Raw genomic sequence first — 21,371 nt, 5'->3', positions numbered from 1 at the left:
CCAATTCAAAGCTCTGTACCTTGATGGGACATCAATAGAAAATATGGAGGAAAATACCAGAAGAAATAGCTGAAAAGAAATAAAAATGTTTGCCCCTGAAAAAGGAGATTGTGGATTTGGAGGGGGCAGGCAGAGGACAAGTTTTTCATTATTATACTATATGATTTTTCACATGCACAATTTTGAAAAATATGTGGGAACAAATGAAACAGTGAAACTGTATTTTCAAGGAATATTTGTTCCATTTGCTCTTTGCTTGAAAATCAAAATTTTTAATTTAGTGAAAATGGTGGATGAACAGATTTTACAAAAACAGAATGATTTGTGAATTTAATTTATACCATTGTGCTACTCGTTCAGCATCCATCAATATACATCAAAAATATTGTTGCATTATTGAGGATATAATAACACTTTAAAATTAAGGAAGTGTTTTCCTTGAAATTATTATTTATCTACTTATATTTAAATTTAAACAAACAAAAAAGAGAGTTTTAACTTTCCCTGTGATGTTTTCTTTTTTTTCTTTTTTTTTTTTTTTTGCCTTTTAGGGCCACACCTGAGGCATATGGAGGTTCCCAGGCTAGGGGTCAAATCAGAGCTGTAGCTGCTGGCCTACTCCACAGCCAGTAATGCAGGATTCAAGCCGTGTCTGCAACCTATGCCACAGCTCATGGCAAAGCCGGATCCTTAACCCACTGAGCATGGCCAGGGATCAAACCTGAGTCCTCATGGATGCCAGTCAGATTCATTAACTGCTGAGCCATGATGGGAACTTGTATTTTTTATTTATCCAAACATACATGCAAGTTTGTTTACCTTTGGATAATGAAAAACATTAAACTGTTAAGGTGAAATTTCTTGGCTAAGAGTGGTTAGGAAGGAAAAAACTAAAAAGATTATGCAATTTCCAGAGAAATTAGCATTTTCTTATTTTATAAAACATGGTGTCTTCTTTAAATATCTAAATAGTGAGTAAATAATACTTATCTAAAAGTTATTTAAAATAATAATAATAATTAAAAAAAAAAAAGAGGAGTTCCCATCGTGGCGCAGTGGTTAACGAATCCGACTAGGAACCATGAGGTTACAGGTTCGATCCCTGCCCTTGCTCAGCGGGTTAAGGATCCGGCATTGCCGTGAGCTGTGGTGTAGGTCGCAGATGCAGCTCAGATCCCGCGTTGCTGTGGCTCTGGCGTAGGCTGGTGGCTACAGCTCCAATTAGACCCCTAGCCTGGGACCTCCATATGCCATAGGAGCGGCCCAAGAAATGGCAAAAAGACAAAATAATAATAATAATAATAAAAGTTATTTATTTTTTAAGGTTTATATATATATATATATTTTCTACTGTACAGAATGGCGACCCAGTTTCCATGTTCACATTCTTTTTTCTCACCTTACATGTTCTATCATAAGTGACTATACAGAGTTCCTAGTGTCACACAGCAGGATCCCATTGATAATCCATCCCAAAGGCAACATTCTGCATCTATTTACCCCAAGCTCTCCGTCCCTCCCACTCCCTCCCCCTCCCCCCTTGGCAATCACAAGTCTATTCTCCAAGTCCATGAGTTCCTTTTCTGTGGGAAGGTTCATTTGTGCTATATATTAGATTCCAGATATAAGCGTTATCAATTTGTCTTTCACTTTTTGACTTACTTCACTCAGGACGAGAATCTCTACTTCCATCCATGTTGCTACAAGTGGCATTATTTTGTTCTTTTTATGGCCTAGTAGTATTCCATTGGGTATATATACCACATCTTCCTAATCCATTCATCTGTCGATGGACATTTGGGTTGTTTCCATGTCTTGGCTATTGTGAATAGTTCTGCAATGAACACGAAGTTGCATGTGTCTTTTTCAAGGAAAGTTTTGTCCAGATATATACCTAAGAGTGGGATTGCTGGGTCATATGGTAGTTCTATGTATAGTTTTATAAGGTACCTCCATACTGTTCTCCACAGTGGTTGTACCAACTTGCATTCCCACCAGCAGTGCAGGAGGGTTCCCTTTTCTCCACACCCCCTCCAGCATTTGTTATTTGTGGACTTATTAATGATGGCCATTCTGACTGGTGTGAGGTGGTATCTCATGGTAGTTTTGATTTTCATTTCTCTAATAATCAGGGACATTGCGCATTATTTCAAGTGCTCGTTGGCCATTAAAAGTTATCTGTTTAAATGTGCAATTACTTTTTGTGATACAACTTTCTTGACTGTTGGCTTTGGGATTTTTATTTGTTTAGTTTTGATTTTTTAAGAAAAATCTTATGTATTATAGTGAACTATTCTGAAAGCCAAACATTCCATCCCTTTCTCAATTGTTCAGACAAATCCCCAATGTCCCGGAGTTAAATTATCAGAAAATAATATTTCATGGCTCATTAGTGCAGGGATTCAAGTAAAAGATCCCAGCCCAGTAGTGTAAAGAGAAAAGCAATGAGGTGTTCCTGACTCTGTTAACTTCACAAGGTCCTACAGGCCTCAACCAAAAGATATGAATTAGGCATTAAACATAATCATGAAGCAATTTACTGACAGAAATAGAAAGAAAGAAAGAAAGAAAGAAAGAAAGAAAGAAAGAAAGAAAGAAAGAAAGAAAGAAAGAAAGAAAGAAAGAGAGGAAGGAACAGAAGAAGGAAGAGAGGAAGGAAGAGAGGAAGGAAGAGAGGAAGGAAGGAAGGAAGGAAGAATTTTAACAGAAAAATCTAGGGCAACGTAAACCTCTCTCATTTTTTTAGTAGGTTAATAATAATTTTCTGCTGTAATTCTACTGCACTTCATATTTACAAGCCCTACTTTGCTTCTCTGAGCCATAAGAGTATTTTCATCTTTGAATCCTTATGTTCAGCTGACTTCATATGTGAGTCCTTACATTTAGGTGGCTTCTTCAGCTGCAATAAAGGTTTTTTTAAACAAGAAGAGGATATGCATACCCCCAGGAAAAACACAACAGAGTCCTCTTGGGGATATGTAAAGAAAAATATTAGAATTTCCATTTCTAGTTTTTTCTAAAAATAAAAAATAATATGAGCCTGTATTTAATACATGGATTATCAATGCATCCTTGTTCAGTAAGTAGGGTCAGAGACCCTACGTCTCAAACAGTGAGCAAAATATCCAGAAGGAAGTGTGAATGATCCAGGCACAGAGGGATAAATGATCACACTCTCATGCATTCATTCTGATTTCCTACACCCTACAGCAGTTTACAAGAGATCATTTGCAAGGATCTGCAGATTATATTGTTGAGTTTTATCTGAACTAACCTTTACAAGAAGGACAAATTGTTTTAAAATGTTCCCACAAAGACACCCACATGTTAAAGATAACACTAGTAATGCAAAGATGTAAGTGAACAAGAAAATGGCATCATGGAAAGTTCTAGTCCTGGTATAAATGATTCATAGGCCATGTTATGAAGTTAAAAACAAAGGTGATCTAATTAGATCAGAAAAAAACTAGGTCAAAAAATTTGAAATTAACATTACAAGAAGTTAAATTACTTTACATTCAAGATTATTCAGTTATGAAAGTTTTTGTGTATATTTTCTTCTTATGATATTTAGTCTTTGATAACATACAGCTATTACAATTAACACGATATTTTAATTAATTAATTAATTTATTTATTTATTTTGTCTTTTCCTAGGGCTGCAACGGTGGCATATGGAGGTTGTCAGGCTAGGGGTCTAATCAGAGCTGTAGCCACCAGCCTATGCCAGGGCCACAGCAACACAGGATCCAAGCCACGTCTGCAACCTACACCACAGCTCAGGGCAATGCCAAATCCTTAACCCACTGAGCAAGGCCAGGGATTGAACTCACAACCTCATGTTTCCTAGTCGGGTTCATTAACCACTGAGCCACGAAGGGAACACCAACCTGATATTTTAAAACTCTGTTTCATTACCCTTTGCCTTATTCATTTAAATATTTATTTTTTTTTGTAATTTAGGGAAGATAATAACATTTTTCATTATAGATTTTTTTTTTTTATTTTACCACTGTACAGCAAGGGGGTCAGGTTATCCTTACATGTATACATTACAATTACAGTTTTTCCCCCACCCTTTCTTCTGTTGCAACATGAGTATTTAGACATAGTTCTCAATGCTATTCAGCAGGATCTCCTTGTAAATCTATTCTAAGTTGTGTCTGATAAGCCCGAGCTCCCGATCCCTCCCACTCCCTCCCCCTCCCATCAGGCAGCCACAAGTCTCTTCTCCAAGTCCATGATTTTCTTTTCTGAGGAGATGTTCATTTGTGCTGGATATTAGATTCCAGTTATAAGTGATAGCATATGGTATTTGTCTTTGTCTTTCTGGCTCATTTCACTCAGGATGAGATTCTCTAGTTCCATCCATGTTGCTGCAAATGGCATTATGTCATTCTTTTTTATGGCTGAGTAGTATTCCATTGTGTATATATACCACTTTTTAAAATTCATTATAAAGGCAGAGTAGCAGATGAACAGCATGAACCAGGCTGCCAAGCTCTGCTACTTACTACTGTTTTAATATGGACAATTTATTTAATCTCTCTTTGCCTCAATTTCTTTATATGTAAAATGGTAATAGCAGTACCTGTTTCACATGGTTATGATGAAAAATTAGTTAAAGTTTGTGAAGTTCTAAAAACAGTGCCTTGAACATAGTAAATTCTACATAAGTATCAGTAAATTAAATTTTTAAAATACACATTCTTCTCAGGTGAACATGGAACATAATAGATCATATCTTAGGCCACGAATTAAGCCTCAGTAAATTCAAGAAAACTGAAATCATATCAAGCACCTTTTCCAGCTGAAACACTACAAGACTAAAAATCAACAACAGGGAAAAAAAAGAAGAAAAAAAAACACCTGGAGGCTGAATCACGTGCTACTAAACAACCAGTAGATCACTGAAGAAATTAAAGAGGAAGTCAAAAAATACCTAGATACAGGGAGTTCCCATCGTGGCACAGTGGTTAACGAATCCGACTAGGAACCATGAGGTTGTGGGTTCGATCCCTGCCCTTGCTCAGTGGGTTAACGATCTGGCATTGCCATGAACTGTGGTGTAGGTTGCAGACGCGGCTCGGATCCCACATTGCTGTGGCTCTGGCGTAGGCCGGCGGCTACAGCTCTGATTAGACCCCTAGCCTGGGAACCTCCACATGCCGCAGGAGCGGCCCAAGAAATAGCAAAAAGACAAAGAAAAAAAAAATACCTAGAGACAAATGGCAATAAAAATTTGATGATCCAAAACCTATCAGATGCAGCAAAAGCAGTTCTAAGAGGGAAGTTTATAGCAATACAACTTATCTCAAGAAAAAAGAAAAATCCCAGATAAACACCCTAAACTTATACCTAAAGTAACTACAGAAAGAAGAACAAATAAAACCCAAGTTAGCAGAAGGAAATAAATCATAAAGATCAGAGCAGAAATAAATGAAATAAAGATGAAGAAAACAATAGAGAAGATCAATGAAATAAAAAGTTGATTTTTTGAAAATATTAACAAAAATTGATAAACCTTTTGCCAGATGCATCAAGGAAAAAAAGGAGAGGCTTCAAATCAATTAAATTAGAAACGAAAAAGGAGAAGTTACAACTGACACCACAGAAATACAAAGGATCCTAAGAGACTACTACAAGCAAATATATGCCAAAAAAATTGACAACCTAGAATAAATGGACATATTCTTAGAAAGGTACAACCTCCTAAGAATGAACTTGGAAGAAGCAGAAAAATATGAATAGACCAATCACAAGTACTGAAGTTGAAACTGTGATTTAAGAACTTCCAACAAGCAAAAGTCCAGGACCAGATGGGTTCGCAAGAGAATTCTCTCAAACATTTAGAGAAAAGTTAACACCTATTCTTCTGACAATCTTCCCAAAAAACTGCAGAGGAAGACACAGGTTCAAGCTCATTCTATGAGGCCACCATCGCCCTGATACCAAAATCAGACAAAAACCACAAAAAAGGAAAATTATAGGCCAACATCATTGATGAACATAGATGCAAAAGTCCTCAATAAAACATTAATAAACCAAATCCAACAATATATTGAAAAAAATCATACACCATGATCAAGTAAGATTTATCCCAGGGATGCAAGCATTCTTCATTAGCCAAAAACCAAACAGTGTGATGCACTACATCAACAAACTGAAAAATAAAAACCATATGATCATCTCAATGGATGCAGGAAAAGCTTTTGACAAAATTCAACACCCATTTTTGATTAAAAAAAAAAAACTTCAGAAAGTGGGTGCAGAGGGAACACACCTCAACATAATAAAAGCTGTATATGAAAAACCCACAGCTAACATCATTCTCAATGGTGAAAAGCTGAAAGCATTTCTTCTAAGATCAGGAATAAGACAAGGACGTTTACTCTCACCACTGTTATTCACATAGTTCTGGAAGTTCTATCCATGGCAATCAGAGAAGAAAAAGAAATGAAAGGAATTCAAATTGGGAAAGAAATCTCTCACTGTTTGCAGATGATACAATACTATATACAGAAAACCCTAAAGAAGCTACCAGAAAACTATTAGCCCTCATCAATAAATTTAGTCAAGTTGCAGGATACAAAATTAATACACAGAAATCTCTCAAATCCCTATACACTAACAATGAAAGGTCAGAAAGAGAAATTAAGGAAACAATTCCATTTACCATCACAACAAAAAGAACAAAACACCTAGGAATAAACCTGCCTAAAGAGACACAAGACCTGTATTCTGAAAACGACAAGACACTGATGAAAGAAATCAAAGATGACACAGATGGAAAGCTATACCCTGCTCTTGGATTGGAAAAATCAACATTGTCAAAATGACTATACTACCCATGGCAATCTACAGATTCAGTACAATTTCTATCAAATTACCAATGGCATTCTTCACAGAAATAGAAGAAAAAAAATTTAATTTGTATAGAATCACAAAAGACCCCCAAGTAGCCAAAGCAATCTTGAGAAAGAAAAATGGAACTAGAGGAATCAGGCTTGCTGGCTTCAGACTATACTACAAGCTACAACAATCAAAACAGCATGGTACTGGCAGAAAAACAGAAATATAAATCAGTGGAACAGGAGAGAAAGTCCAGAGATAAACCATGCACCTATGGTCAACAAATCTATGACAAAGGGCAAGAACATATAATGGAAAAAAGAAAGTCTCTTCAACAAGTGGTTCTGGAAAAACTGGACAGCTACATGTAAAAGAATGAAATTAGAACATTCTCTAATATCATACACCAAAATAAACTCAAAATGGGTTAAAAATCTAAATGAAAGGCCAAATACTATAAACCTCCTGGAGGAAAATATAGGCAGAACACTCTTTGACATAGCAAAATGAAAAAGCAACCTACTAAATAGGAGAAAATGTTTGCAAATCATATATCTGATAAGGGGGGACTAGCCAAAATATAAAGAACTCATACAATTCAACAGCAAGAAATCAAACAATTTCATTTAAAAACAGGCAGATAAACTGAATAGACTTTTTTCCTCAAAAAAAGACATTAAAAAAAATGGCCAATAGTACTTAAAAATGTGTTCAATATCACTAATCATTAGGGAAATACAAATCAAAATCATAATGAGATATCACCTCACCCTTGTTAGAATGGCTGTCATTCAAGATAAGAAGAACAAATGTTGGCAAAGACCTGGATAAAAGGAAACTCTTGTGCACTGTTGGCAGGAATGAAAATTAGAACAGCCACTATGTAAACAGTATGAAGTTTCCTCAAAAAAATAAAAATAGAATTATATAATCCAGCAATTCCACTTCTGGGTATTTATTCAAAGGAAACAAAATCACTGTGTTGAAGAGATATCTTCATTCCCATGTTCATTGCAGCATTATTTACAATAGACAAGGCATGGAAACACCCTAAGGGTCTGCTGATGTATGAATGGATAAAGATGTGATATACATAATTGAATATTCATCATCCGTGAAATAGAAGGAAATCCTGCCATTTGCAGCAACATGGATGGATCTTGAGGGCTTTGTGCTAAGTTAAATAGGTCAGACAGAGGAAACAAATATTCTGTATCTTACTTATACGTGGAAACAAAAAAAAAAAAAAGAACTTGTAAAACAGAGAATGGATTGGTGGTTGCCAGGAAAATAGGGGTGGGAGGGATGGGCAAAGGCAATCAAAAGGCACAAACTTTCGACGGGATTAAGATGGCGGAATGGAAGGATTGGAGCTCAAGTTCTATCCTAAAAACAACAAAATTCACAACTAAAGACTGAGCACTCTTCACCCAAATGGACTGGAAACCTTATAAAAGATACCCTACTCCAGAAGAAAAAGAGGAGACCACATCAAGAGGTAGGAGGGGCGATTTTGCAATATAAACAACCCCATACCTCCTGGGTGGGAAGCTCCACAGACTGGAAACTAACTGGTTCACAGAAACTCACCTACAGGAGTGAGAGTTCTGAGCCACACATCAAACCCTCATGTGTGAACTAGAACAAACAATCCAAACATTTATATGGAACAACAAAAGACCCAGAATCGCCAAAGCAATCCTGAGAAACAAAAACCAAGCAGGAGGCATAACTCTCCCAGACTTCAAGAAATACTACAAAGCCACAGTCATCAAAACAGTGTGGTACTGGTATCAAAACAGACAGACAGACCAATGGAACAGAATAGAGAATCCGGAAATTAACCCTGACACCTATGGTCAATTAATCTTTGACAAGGGAGGCAAGAACATCAAATGGGAAAAGGAAAGTCTGTTCAGCAAGCATTGCTGGGAAACCTGGACAGCTGCATGCAAAGCAATGAAACTAGAACACACCCTCACACCATGCACAAAAATAAACTCCAAATGGCTGAAAGACTTAAATATACGACAGGACACCATCAAACTCCTAGAAGAAAACATAGGCAAAACACTCTCTGACATCAACATCATGAATATTTTCTCAGGTCAGTCTCCCAAAGCAATAGAAATTAGAGCAAAAATAAACCCATGGGACCTCATCAAACTGAAAAGCTTTTGCACAGCAAAGGAAACCCAAAAGAAAACAAAAAGACAACTTACAGAATGGGAGAAAATAGTTTCAAATGATGCAACTGACAAGGGCTTAATCTCTAGAATATATAAGCAACTTATACAACTCAACAGTAAAAAAGCCAATCAATCAATGGAAAAATGGGCAAAAGACCTGAATAGACATTTCTCCAAGGAAGATATACAGATGGCCAACAAACACATGAAAAAATGCTCAACATCGCTGATTATAAGAGAAATGCAAATCAAAACTACCATGAGATACCATCTCACACCAGTCAGAATGGCCCTCATTAATAAATCCACAAATAACAAGTGCTGGAGGGGCTGTGGAGAAAAGGGAACCCTCCTGTACTGTTGGTGGGAATGTAAACTGGTACAGCCACTATGGAGAACAGTTTGGAGATACCTTAGAAATCTATACATAGAACTTCCATATGACCCTGCAATCCCACTCTTGGGCATCTATCCAGACAAAGCTCTACTTAAAAGAGACACATGCACCCGCATGTTCATTGCAGCACTATTCACAATAGCCAGGACATGGAAACAATCCAAATGTCCATCGACAGAGGATTGGATTCGGAAGATGTGGTATATATACACGATGGAATACTACTCGGCCATAAAAAAGGATGACATCATGCCATTTGCAGCAACATGGATGGAACTAGAGAATCTCATACTGAGTGAAATGAGCCAGAAAGACAAAGGCAAATACCATATGCTATCACTTATAACTGGAATCTAATATCCAGCACAAATGAACATCTCCTCAGAAAAGAAAATCATGGACTTGGAGAAGAGACTTGTGGCTGCCTGATGGGAGGGGGAGGGAGTGGGAGGGATCGGGAGCTTGGGCTTATCAGACACAACCTAGAATAGATTTACAAGGAGATCCCGCTGAATAGCATTGAGAACTATGTCTAGATACTCATGTTGCAACAGAAGAAATGGTGGGGGAAAAACTGTAATTGTAATGTATACATGTAAGGATAACCTGACCCCCTTGCTGTACAGTGTGAAAATAAAATTAAAAAAATAAATAAATAAATAAATAAATAAATAAATAAAAAACCCTCATGTGTGGGGATCTTGCACAGGGAGAAAGAACCCTGGAGCATCTGGCATTGAAGGCCAGTGGGGCTTGTGCCCAGGAGCTCCACAGGACTGGGGGAAACGGAGACCCCATTCCTAAAAGGCACACACAGACTTTCACATGCAATGGGTCCCAGGGCAAAGAAAAGTCTCCACAGGAATCTAGGTCAAACCTGACCGCTGTTCTTGGAGGACATTCTGGGAAAACAGGGGTGAACATGGCTTGTTGTGAGGGAAGGACATTGAAAGCAAAGTCCTCGGGAATATTCAGCAGCAGTGCCTTTCTCTGGAGGTGGCCATTTTGGGAAAATCTGGCCCCACCTGTCAGTCAGCTGCTGAGAAGCCCCAGGGCAAACAACAACACAGGTGGGATCACAGACCCACCCCTCAGTAAATAGGCTACCTAAAGACCCCTCAGGCACACAGTTGTCTCTAATCCCATCCATAGACAAAGCACCACCCACCAGAGGGATTAGAATTGGCTCCACCTACCAGGGGGCGGGCATCAGCCCCTCCCATCAGGAAGACTACAGCAAGCCCCCATACTGACTTCAGCCACAGGGGGGGGCAGACATCAGCAGTAAGAGAGGCTACAACTCTATTATCTGTAAAGAGGTCACGACACCAAAAACCTATAAAAATGAAAAGACGGAGAACTATAACTCAGATGAGGGAGAAAAGAAAAACGCCAGAAAAACAGCTAAGTGAGGAGGAGATTCTTAGCCTCCAGGAAACAGATTTTAGACTGTTGATGCTGAAGATGATGCTAGACATTGGAAATAAACTGGAGGCAAAGATGGATAACTTACAGGAAACACTGACCAAAGAGATACAAGATATAAAACTTAAACAACAAGAGATGCAAAATACAATAACTGAAATAAAAAACTCACTAGAAGCAGCTAACAGCAGAATGCAGGAGGCAGAAGAACGAATAAGTGAGGTGGAGGACAGATTAGTGGAAATTACGGATGCAGAACAGAAAAAAGAAAAAAGATTGAAAACAAATGAAGAAAATCTCAGAGAATTCTGGGACAATGATAAACCCACCAACATCCATATTATAGGGGTGCCAGAAGGAGAAGAGAGAGAGAAGGAGACAGAAAAAATATTCCAAAAGATAATAGCCAAAAACTTTCCTAACATGGGAAAGGAACCACTCACTCAAATCCAGGAAGCACAACGAATACCATATAAAATAAACCCAAGGAGGAACACCCCAAGACACATACTAATCAAAATGACCAAAATTAAAGACAAAGAGAAAATCTTGAAAGCAGCTAGGGAAAAGAAAAAAAACATACAAGGGAACCCCAATAAGGTTATCAATGGATTTTTCAGCAGAAACTCTGCAGGCCAGAAGGGAGTGGCATGATATACAAAACATGATGAAAGGAAAAAACCTCCAACCAAGATTATTCTACCCAGCAAGGCTCTCATTCAGATTTGAAGGAGAAATCAAAACCTTCACAGATAAGCAAAAGCTGAGAGAATTCAGCAACACTAAACCAGCCTTACAACAAATACTAAAGGAACTTCTCTTGGCAGAAAAGAACAAGAGAAGAAGGAAAGAAAAAAAAAGCAGCAAAAACAAATCCAAAGTAATTAATAAAATGGCAATAAGAATATACCTTAAATGTGAATGGACTAAACGCCCCAACCAAAAGACATAGACTTGCTGAATGGATACAAAAACAAGACCCATATATATGCTGTCCTCAAGAGACCCACTTCACTTCTAGGGACACATACAAATTGAAAGGGAGAGGATGGAAGAAAATATTTCATGCAAACGGGGATCAAAAGAAAGCTGGAGTAGCAATACTCATATCAGACAAAATAGACTTTAAAATGAAGAATATTTTAAGGGACAAGAAGGACTTTGCATAATGATAAAAGGATCAATCCCAAGAAGATGATGTAACAATTTTAAATATCTACACACACAACACAGGTTCACCACAATATATAAGATAACTGCTAACAACCTTAAAAGGAGAAATCGACAATAACACAATCATAGTGGGTGACTTTAACACCCCACTCACAGCAATGGACAGATTAAACAGACAGAAAATCAATAAGGAAACACAGGCCCTCAATGAAGCATCAGACCAGATGGTCTTAATAAATATTTATAGGACATTCCACCCAGAAGCAACAGAATACACATTCTTCTCAAGTGCACAAGGAACATTCTCTGGGATTGATCATGTCCTGGGCTACAGATCAAGCCTCAGTAACTTTAAGAGCATTGAAATCATATCAAGTATCTTTTCCACCTGCAATGCTATACAACTGGAAATCAACAACAAGAAAAAAAAACTGCAAAAAACACAAACACGTGGAGACTCAACAACATGCTACTAAACAACCAATGGATCACTGAAGAAATCAAAGAGGAAATTAAAAAATACCTAGAAGGAAATGACAACAGAGATACAACACTCCAAAACCTATGGGATGCAGCAAAAGCTGTTCTAAGAGGGAAGTTTGTAGCAATACAAGCCCACCTCAGGAAACAAGAAAGCTCAAATAAACAAGCTAACTTTTCATCTAAAGCAGCTAGAGAGAGAACAGACAAGACCTAAAGTTAGTAGAAGGAAAGAAATCATGAAGAGCAGAGCAGAAATCAATGAATCAGAAACGAAGAAAACCGTAGAAAAGATCAATGAAACAAATGATGGTTCTTTGAAAAGATCAACAAAACTGATAAACCCCTAGCCAGACTGATCAAGAAAAAAAGAGAGAGGACTCAAATCAATAAAATTAGAAATGAAAAAGGAGAAGTAACAACGGACATCACAGAAATACAAAGGATCATAAGAGACTACTATATGCAACTATATGCCAATAAAACAGAAAACCTAGAAGAAATGGACAAATTCTTAGAAAAGTACAATCTTCCAAGACTAAACCAAGACGAAATTGAAAAGATGAATGGACCAATCACAAGAACTGAAATTGAAACTGTGATTAAAATATTTCCAACAAACAAAAGTCCAGGACCACATGGCTTCACAGGCAAATTCCAGCAAACATTTAGAGAAGAGCTAACACCTCTCCTTCTGAAACTATTCCAAATCATTGCAGAGGAAGGGATACTCCCAAACTCATTCTATGAAGCCACCATCACCCTGGTACCAAAACCAGACAAAGATTCCACGAAAAAAGAAAACTACAGGCCAGTTTCACTGGTGAACATTGATGCAAAAATCATCAACGAAATACTAGCAAACCACATCCAACAATACATTAAAAGGATTGTACATCATGATCAAGTGGGATTTATCCCAGGGATGCAAGGGTTCTTCAATATCCACAAATCCATCAGTGTGATACACCACATTAACAAACTGAAGAAGAAAAACTATATGATCCTCTCAATAGAAGTGGAAAAAGACTTTGACAAAATCCAACACCCATTTCTGATAAAATCCCTTCAGAAAGTAGGGCACAGAGGGAACCTACCACAACATGATAAAGGCCATATGTGACAAACCACAGCTAACATCATTCTCAATGGTGAAAAGCTGAAAGAATTCCCGCTGAGAACAGGAACAAGACAAGGATATCCATTCTCACCACTACTCTTCAACATAGTTCTAGAAGTCCTAGCCACAGCAATCAGAGAAGTAAAAGAAATAAAAGGAATCCAAATTGGAAAGGAAGAAGTAAAACTATTGCTATTTGCAGATGACATGATACTATACCTAGAGAATCCTAAACACTCTACCAGAAAACTGATAGAGCTCATCCACGAATTTGGCAAAGTCACAGGATCCAAAATCAATACACAGAAATCAATGGCATTTCTATACACTAACAATGAAAGAGCAGAAAAGGAAATTAGGGAAGCAATCTCGTTTACCATCACATCCAAAAGAATAAAATACCTAGGAGTAAACCTACCCAAAGAGACAAAAGACCTATACTCTGAAAAGTATAAGACACTGATGAAAGAAATCAAAGATGACACAAATAGATGGAAAGATATACCATGTTCGTGGATCGGAAGAGTTAATATTATCAAAATGACTATACTACCTAAGGCAATCTACAAATTCAATGCAATCCCTACCAAATTACCAAGGACATTTTTCATAGAACTCGAACAAAACAATTTAAAGTTTGTTTGGAAGCACAAAGACCCAGAATAGCTAAAAACATCCTGAAAAAGAAAAATGGACCTGGAGAAATCGGGCTCCTGGACTTAATACTATACTACAAAGCAACAGTCATCAAAACTGTATGGTACTGGCACAAAGACAGAAATATAAATCAGTGGAACAGGATAGTAAGCCCAGAATTAAACCTACACACCTACAGCCAACTAATCTATGACACAGGAGGCAAGAATATACAATGGAGAAAGGACAGCTTGTTCAATAAGTGGTGCTGGGAAAACTGGACAGCCACATGGAAAAGAATGAAATTGGAACACTCCCTAACACCATACACAAAAATAAACTCCAAATGGATTAAAGACCTAGATATAAGACCAGACACTATCAAACTCTTAGAGGAAAACATAGGCCAAACACTCTCTGACAGAAACAACAGCAACATCTTCTCAGATCCACCTCTCAGAGTAGTGACAACAAAAACAAAAATAAACAAATGCGACCTAATCAAACTTCAGTTTCTGCACAGCAAAGGAAACCCTAGACAACCCGCAGAATGGGAGCAAATCTTTGCAAGTGAATCGACTGACAAGGGATTAATCTCCAAAATTTATAAACAACTTCTGCAGCTCCATACCAAAAAACAAACAAGCCTATCAAAAAATGGGCAGAAGATCTAAACAGACAGTTCTCCAAAGAAGACATACAGATGGCCGAGAAACACATGAAAAGATGTTCAACATCACTCATTATTAGAGAGATGCAAAAGAAAACCATTACGAGGTACCACCTTACACCAGCCAGAATGGCCATCATATAAAAGTCGACAAACAGTAAGTGCTAGAGGGGGTGTGGAGAAAAAGGAACCCTGTTACACTGTTGGTGGAATTGTAAATTGGTACAACCACTGTGGAAAGCAGTATGGAGATTCCTCAGAAAACTAAACATAGAACTACCATTTGATCCAGCAATCCCACTCCTTGGCATCTATCCAGAGAAAACCATGACTCGCAAAGACACATGTACTCCGATGTTTATTGCAGCACTCTTTTCAATAGCCAAGACATGGAAACAACCTAAATGTCCATCTACAGAGGAGTGGATCAAGAAGATGTGGTACCTACACACAATGCAATACTACTCAGCCATTAAGAAGAACGAAATACCAGCATTTTTTGCATCATGGATGGACCTAGAAACTATCATGCTAAGTGAGTCAGCCATATAATGAGACATTAACATCAAATGCTTTCACTCACATGTGGAATCTGAAAAAAGGACAGACTGAACTTCTTTGCAGAACAGATGCTGACTAACAGACATTGAGAAACCTATGGTCTCTGGAGGAGCCAGTTTGGGGGGATTGGGGATGTGCTTGGGCTGTGGGATGGAAATCCTGTGAAATCAGATTGTTATGATCATTATACAACTACAGATGTGATAAATTCATTTGAATAATAAAATAAATAAATAAATAAAATTATAAAATTTAAAAAAACAAAAAGCACAAACTTTCAGTTATAAGATAGTAACTAAGTTCTAGGTATGTAATGTAATTTGAATTATTGTTTAGAACAGGAAATTAAAATTTCAATTAAATTAGAACTCAGCTCTATAAACACTTATTGAATACGTTTTAATATTTTTAATTGTCTTTATTTTTTCCATTATAGTTGGTTTACAATTTGTCAATTTTCTACTATAAAGCGAAGTGGCCCAGTCACACATACATATATACTCTTTTTCTCCCATTATCCTCCATCATATTGCATCATGAGTGACTAGCTATAGTTAGTATATTTTTTATACACAATCCTGTAACATGAAGATAAATTAAGCCTTGCTTAGAGAAATTTACTGAGAGAAAATGGGGAGAAAGAAAAATTAAGAGAAGGATAGGGAGAAGTTATACTGCAAGACAGGACACAGGGAGTCAAAGTCAATAGCAAGTCATATGAGGAATTAGTTCTGCCTGAGAGAATATGGCTAGAACACCAGAGGAGGTTCAGGTTGAGTAGAGAAAGAATCTGGTCCGGACAGGATGGAAGGCCAGTGAAAAAATTCTATCCCATAAAAATAATCAGAAATTAGTGAACAAACAGAAGGACATTAGGAGTCAAGCCAGAAAAAATCAAAGCATCTGAGGAGCAGGCATGGGATTCAGTCAAGAGAGTCTCAGGCAAAAGAAAAAAAGAAAGATAAAGGAACAGGAAAGCAGGTGTGGACATGATTTACAGGGCTTGGGCCATGTCAAGACTATCATTCAAGGGCAGAGTTACCATAGTAATTCAATTAGCAACCGAATAGAACTGACAGGAAGAAACTGTGGAGAGAAAGAAGAGCAAAAGCGTACACAGCTAAGAAGGTCTTTGAGTTGGAGGCACCTGTTACTCAAAAGACACTTTTATTCTAGATATCTAGAAGTCCATCTTTCCTCTTCTTCTGCCCTCCCTCCAAGGCCCCACCCCCAATGTTATGGACAAACCAAACTATTTTCCATTGCCCCCACACAGAATGTTCTTTCAAGTCTCCAAATTTTTCCTTAGGCTGCTTTTTGTGCCTGAAAAAACCTCCTCCTCTTTCAAGACTAAGTGCCCAAAGATGACAGTTAAATTTACTCACAGTCTTTTGGTTTCACTGGTTTTTCCTTCGGTAAAACTCAAATTGCCATCCTCACTGATGCAAGTATACAGCAAAGTAACCAGAAGCTAGAGAGAAAACTGTCTGCTAAAGATCAATATCCTAAGAAAGGACTCCTATGATCTCAAGCAAATGACTCCCAATGTTACTGCTGAGTTGGGTCCCTCTCAAAAGAAAAGTGAAATATCCGGACTTCCTGTGTGCCTCAGTGGTTAACAACCCTGAATAGTATCCATGAGGACTCAGTTTGATCTCTCACCCCACTCAGTGGGTTAAGGATTCAGCGTTGCCGTGAGCTGTGGTGTAGGTCACAGATGTGGCTGGGATCCCGAGTTGCTATGGCTACGGTGTAGGCAGGCAGCTATAGCTCCAATTCAACCCCTAGCCTGGGAACCTCCATATGCCTCAGGGGCGGCCCTAAAAAGACAGAAAAGAAAAGTGAAATTTCCTTAGTAGGGGACTGAGGAAGCAGAGCTATCCCCAATTCCTCACAGTTTCAAAAGCCTGAGGAATTTTCTGCACCTCAGGATCCACATCAAGGACTTGGCATTTAACACCTGCCAGGCCATTTCTCCAAACCACAAATTTCTCATTGCCCTTTTCAGATAAAGTATCCCAGTGTTACTTACTTCCCAGGCAAACTCTGTAGAAACGCCACATTAATCAGTTCACATATTTTCAGGGTCGATAGCACTGGCTGAGTTTGAGTTTCACACCTCAGGAAAACTGATTCTTAATTTTTCCACAGTTGTATTAGAAATTGCTTTTTTTAAGGCTAGAAAGATGAAAGCATAATTAGTTTGCTGAAACTGTCCAATATCAATAGTGATTTACTTCAGAATTTGTGGAAACAGTTTAAGGCCCTGAAGTAAAGGGCAGTATCAATAGATTCTTCCACTATGAAAAGCTGTCCAGTAAAGAGCTAGAAGTGATACTGAAGAACTCACTGTGGAATCTTGCTGGGGAACTGTGTGTGGAACCATGCTGCTCATGGAGGCTGTGTAGGTGAGAACTGGCCCACAGTGGGTGTGTCGAATAGAACAAGGCAGCAGTTTGAATATAAGGATTGTGAAGCTGGGACCACAAGCAGAAATAATGCAGGTTCTTTTTTTAAATAAAGTTTAAAAACCTCCTATTCAAGAATATTATATTGCTAGCTCTTTAACAAAAGCTAGTAAAATGTTAATACTATTAAATTAAAAATAAATTTTTGTTGTAACACTATGAAATATTTGAAGAAATATTAAGTAACTGGGGAAATAAAAGATCAAAAAAGGCTAACATACCAAAATAAAAAACATGAAATGAATAGAAGTAATAATAAAGTTTAAATGAACAGAAAGCATTAAACACAAGACTTCAAAATTCAAATTTAAAATAATATTAGCAATCATACCCCACAATTCCATCTTAAATTATAGCTTATAACAGTTACTTGTTGACATGTTTTAATAACTACCTATTTACAGGTATCGAAGTTCAGTTTGACCACAGTTAGAATGACAAAAAACCAGGACACTAACAGCAAATGCTGACAAGAAAATGGAGCAACAGAGACTTTTACTGCTGCTGGGAATGCAAACTTGTACAGCTGTTTTGGAAAACAGATTGCTAATTTCTTCCAAAACTAAACATACTCTTAATAAATGATCCAGCAATCACACTCTTTGGCATTTATTAAAAAGATTTGGAAACTTATGTCCGTATGAAAACCTGCACACAGATATTTATAGCAATTTTATTCATAATTGCCAAAACATTGAAAAAGCTAAGATATCCTTCACTAAGTGAACGGAAAAATAAACTGTGGTACATCCAGACAATGGAATACTATTTACTGCTAAAAAGAAATGAGCTAGCAAGCCATGAAAAGACAAAGGGAAACAAGTGAATATTTCTAAGATGAGAAAAGCTGATTTGTAAAGGCTTCCTACTATTGGATTCCAACTCTATGATGTTCTGAGAAAAGCAAAACTATGGAGACATGAAGATCACTGGTTGCTAGGGGTTGGGGAGGTGGGGAGAATGGATAAGTGAAGCAAAGGGGATTGGTAGGGTAGTGAAGCTACTTTGTATAATACTGTAACGGTGGTCACCGTTCTATCATTATACTCTATACTTTTGTCAAAACCCATGGACCAAGAAAAAATCCCACACAACACCAAGAGTGAATCCTAATGTAGACTGTGGACTTTGGGTGATTGTGACAAGTCAATACAGGTTTATCAGGCATAACAAATACACTTCTGTGGTGCAGGATGTTGATAGTAGGGGAGGTTGTGTGTGTGAGGCCAGGGGGTGATGGGAACTTTCTCCATTTTCTGCACAATTTTGCTATGAACCTAAAACTGCTCTAAGAAAAATAAAGTATATTAAAAAATTCCAGTTATATCACAGGTTTGTAATATGCTTATAAATTCATATATGTTTAATTGCACTTTGGATCAAAACATTTTATTGGGTTTAAGACACATAATCTTGTAAAATAAAGGCTATGAACCTTACTTTATCTCATGAGACAAGCCCACCAAATCTCAAATCCTCAGTTTATTATCTTAGAAGAAATGCCATGTCTTTAGTAATCTAGAAAGTTAATGTGGAGAATTAAAATGAGGTTTTCTTAATCTAAAAAGTAATAGGAGCTCCTGTGTGGTGCGATATTATCTCACTGAGGAAGCTGGTTTGATCCCCAGCCTCACTCAGTGGGTTAAGGATCTGGCATTGCAAGCTGTGGTACATGGCAGAGATGCTGCTTGGATCTGGTGTTCTTATGGCTGTGGCGTAGGCCCCTGCTGCAGTTCCAATTCAACCCCTAGCCCAGAAACTTCCATATGCCACAGGCATAGCTGTAAAATAAATAAATAACAGTGAACAAGATCACATTTGTCATCTGTGAAGTGTTTCTCCCATTGGTTTGTGGACCTCAGTCCTCCAAAGATGACAACAAATCCATATAAACATTCGTATAGATAGATTTGGTGTTTCCATTCCCAACTTAGCTGATAGAGGTGCAGTATGATCCACATTCAAAAGACCCCCTGGTGCTTATGGCTTAATGTTAAGGAATATTGAATGAATACTGAATATTCCAGGAAACATAGGTACAAATTTAATATTAGAAAATTCCCCTCCAATGTTTCTTCACTCTTTATCAATATATGATCATTAGGAGTCATCTTCAAGGACTGGGCTTCTTAAATACAGAGAAGAACAAAGCAATTTGTTCATCCTTTTAGGAAGCAGCAAAGGACATTAAGCTTACTCTCAATTTCATATCTAACCACATTCTGGAAAACCTAGCTCAAATCAGTTTAATTTTCTAAATTTTAAAAATAACGATATACTCTAAAAAAAAATCTGCTCCAGTAATCTTTGGGGAAAAAATGAGAAAATTTTTAATCTCTGGAAATATAGCTTTTTCATGGGGTTTACAGTGGGCAACAAAATATCAAATTTTTTATAATGATTTTTTTCTATTATAGTGGGTTTACAGTGTTCTGTCAATTCTCTACTGTACAGCATGGTGACCCAGTTACACATACATGTACACATTCTTTTTTCTCACATTATCATCCTCCATTATAAGTGACTAGAAATAGATCCCAGTGCTACACAGCGGTGTCTCATTGCTGATCCATTTCAAAGGCAATAGTCTGCATTGATTACCACCAAGATGATCATCCATCCCACTCCCTCCCCCACCCCCGCCGGTAATCACAAGTCTATTCTCCAAGTCCATGAGTTTCTTTTCTGTGGGAAGGTTCATTTGTGCTATATATTAGATTCCAGATATAAGTGTTATCAATTTGTCTTTCACTTTTTGACTTACTTCACTCAGGACGAGAATCTCTACTTCCATCCATGTTGCTACAAGTGGCATTATTTTGTTCTTTTTTATGGCCGAGTAGTATTCCATTGTGTATATATACCACATCTTCCTAATACATTCATCTGTCGATGGACATTTGGGTTGTTTCCATGTCTTGGCTATTGTGAATAGTTCTGCAATGAACACGCAGGTGCATGTGTCTTTTTCAAGGAAAGTTTTGTCTGAATATATGCCCAAGAGTGGGTGGCTAGGTCATATGGTAGTTCTACATATAGTTTTCTAAGGTGCCTCCATACTGTTCTCCATAATGGTTGTACCAAATTTCATTCCCACCAACAGTGCAGGAGGGTTCCCTTTTCTCCACACCCCCTCCAACATTTGTTACTTGAGGACTTATTAATGATGGCCATTCTGACTGGTGTGAGGTGGTATCTCATGGTTGTTTGGATTTGCATTTCCCTTATAATCAGGCATGTTGAGCATTTTTTCATGTGCTTGTTGGCCATCTGTGTATCTTCCTTGGAGAATGGTCTATTCAGGTCTTTCGCCCATTTTTCATTTAGATTGTTGGCTTTTTTTCTGTTGAGTTATATAAGTTGCTTGTATATTCTAGAGATTAAGCCCTTGTCAGTTGCA

At 37.6% G+C, this 21,371-nt stretch overlaps 1 long non-coding RNA gene across 2 annotated transcripts in view; it reads right to left on the bottom strand.

The window, feature by feature from the left end:
- Positions 1-21,371, bottom strand: part of LOC106508944 — a 165,727-nt gene that overhangs the window by 103,610 nt on the left and 40,746 nt on the right. The window contains exon 4 of one of the 2 annotated variants that reach the window (XR_002344085.1): positions 17,536-17,681. The exons of the other annotated variant lie outside the window; for it this stretch is intronic. This is a non-coding gene — a long non-coding RNA (uncharacterized LOC106508944). The remainder of the gene's footprint in view (positions 1-17,535; positions 17,682-21,371) is intronic. 2 annotated transcript variants of the gene reach the window in all.

This window comes from Sus scrofa, chromosome 1, assembly GCF_000003025.6.
Source record: "Sus scrofa isolate TJ Tabasco breed Duroc chromosome 1, Sscrofa11.1, whole genome shotgun sequence".
Classification (NCBI taxonomy): domain Eukaryota; kingdom Metazoa; phylum Chordata; class Mammalia; order Artiodactyla; family Suidae; genus Sus; species Sus scrofa.
Note: the sequence above shows the minus strand (reverse complement) of the source record. Positions and strands in the feature narration are given on the sequence as shown.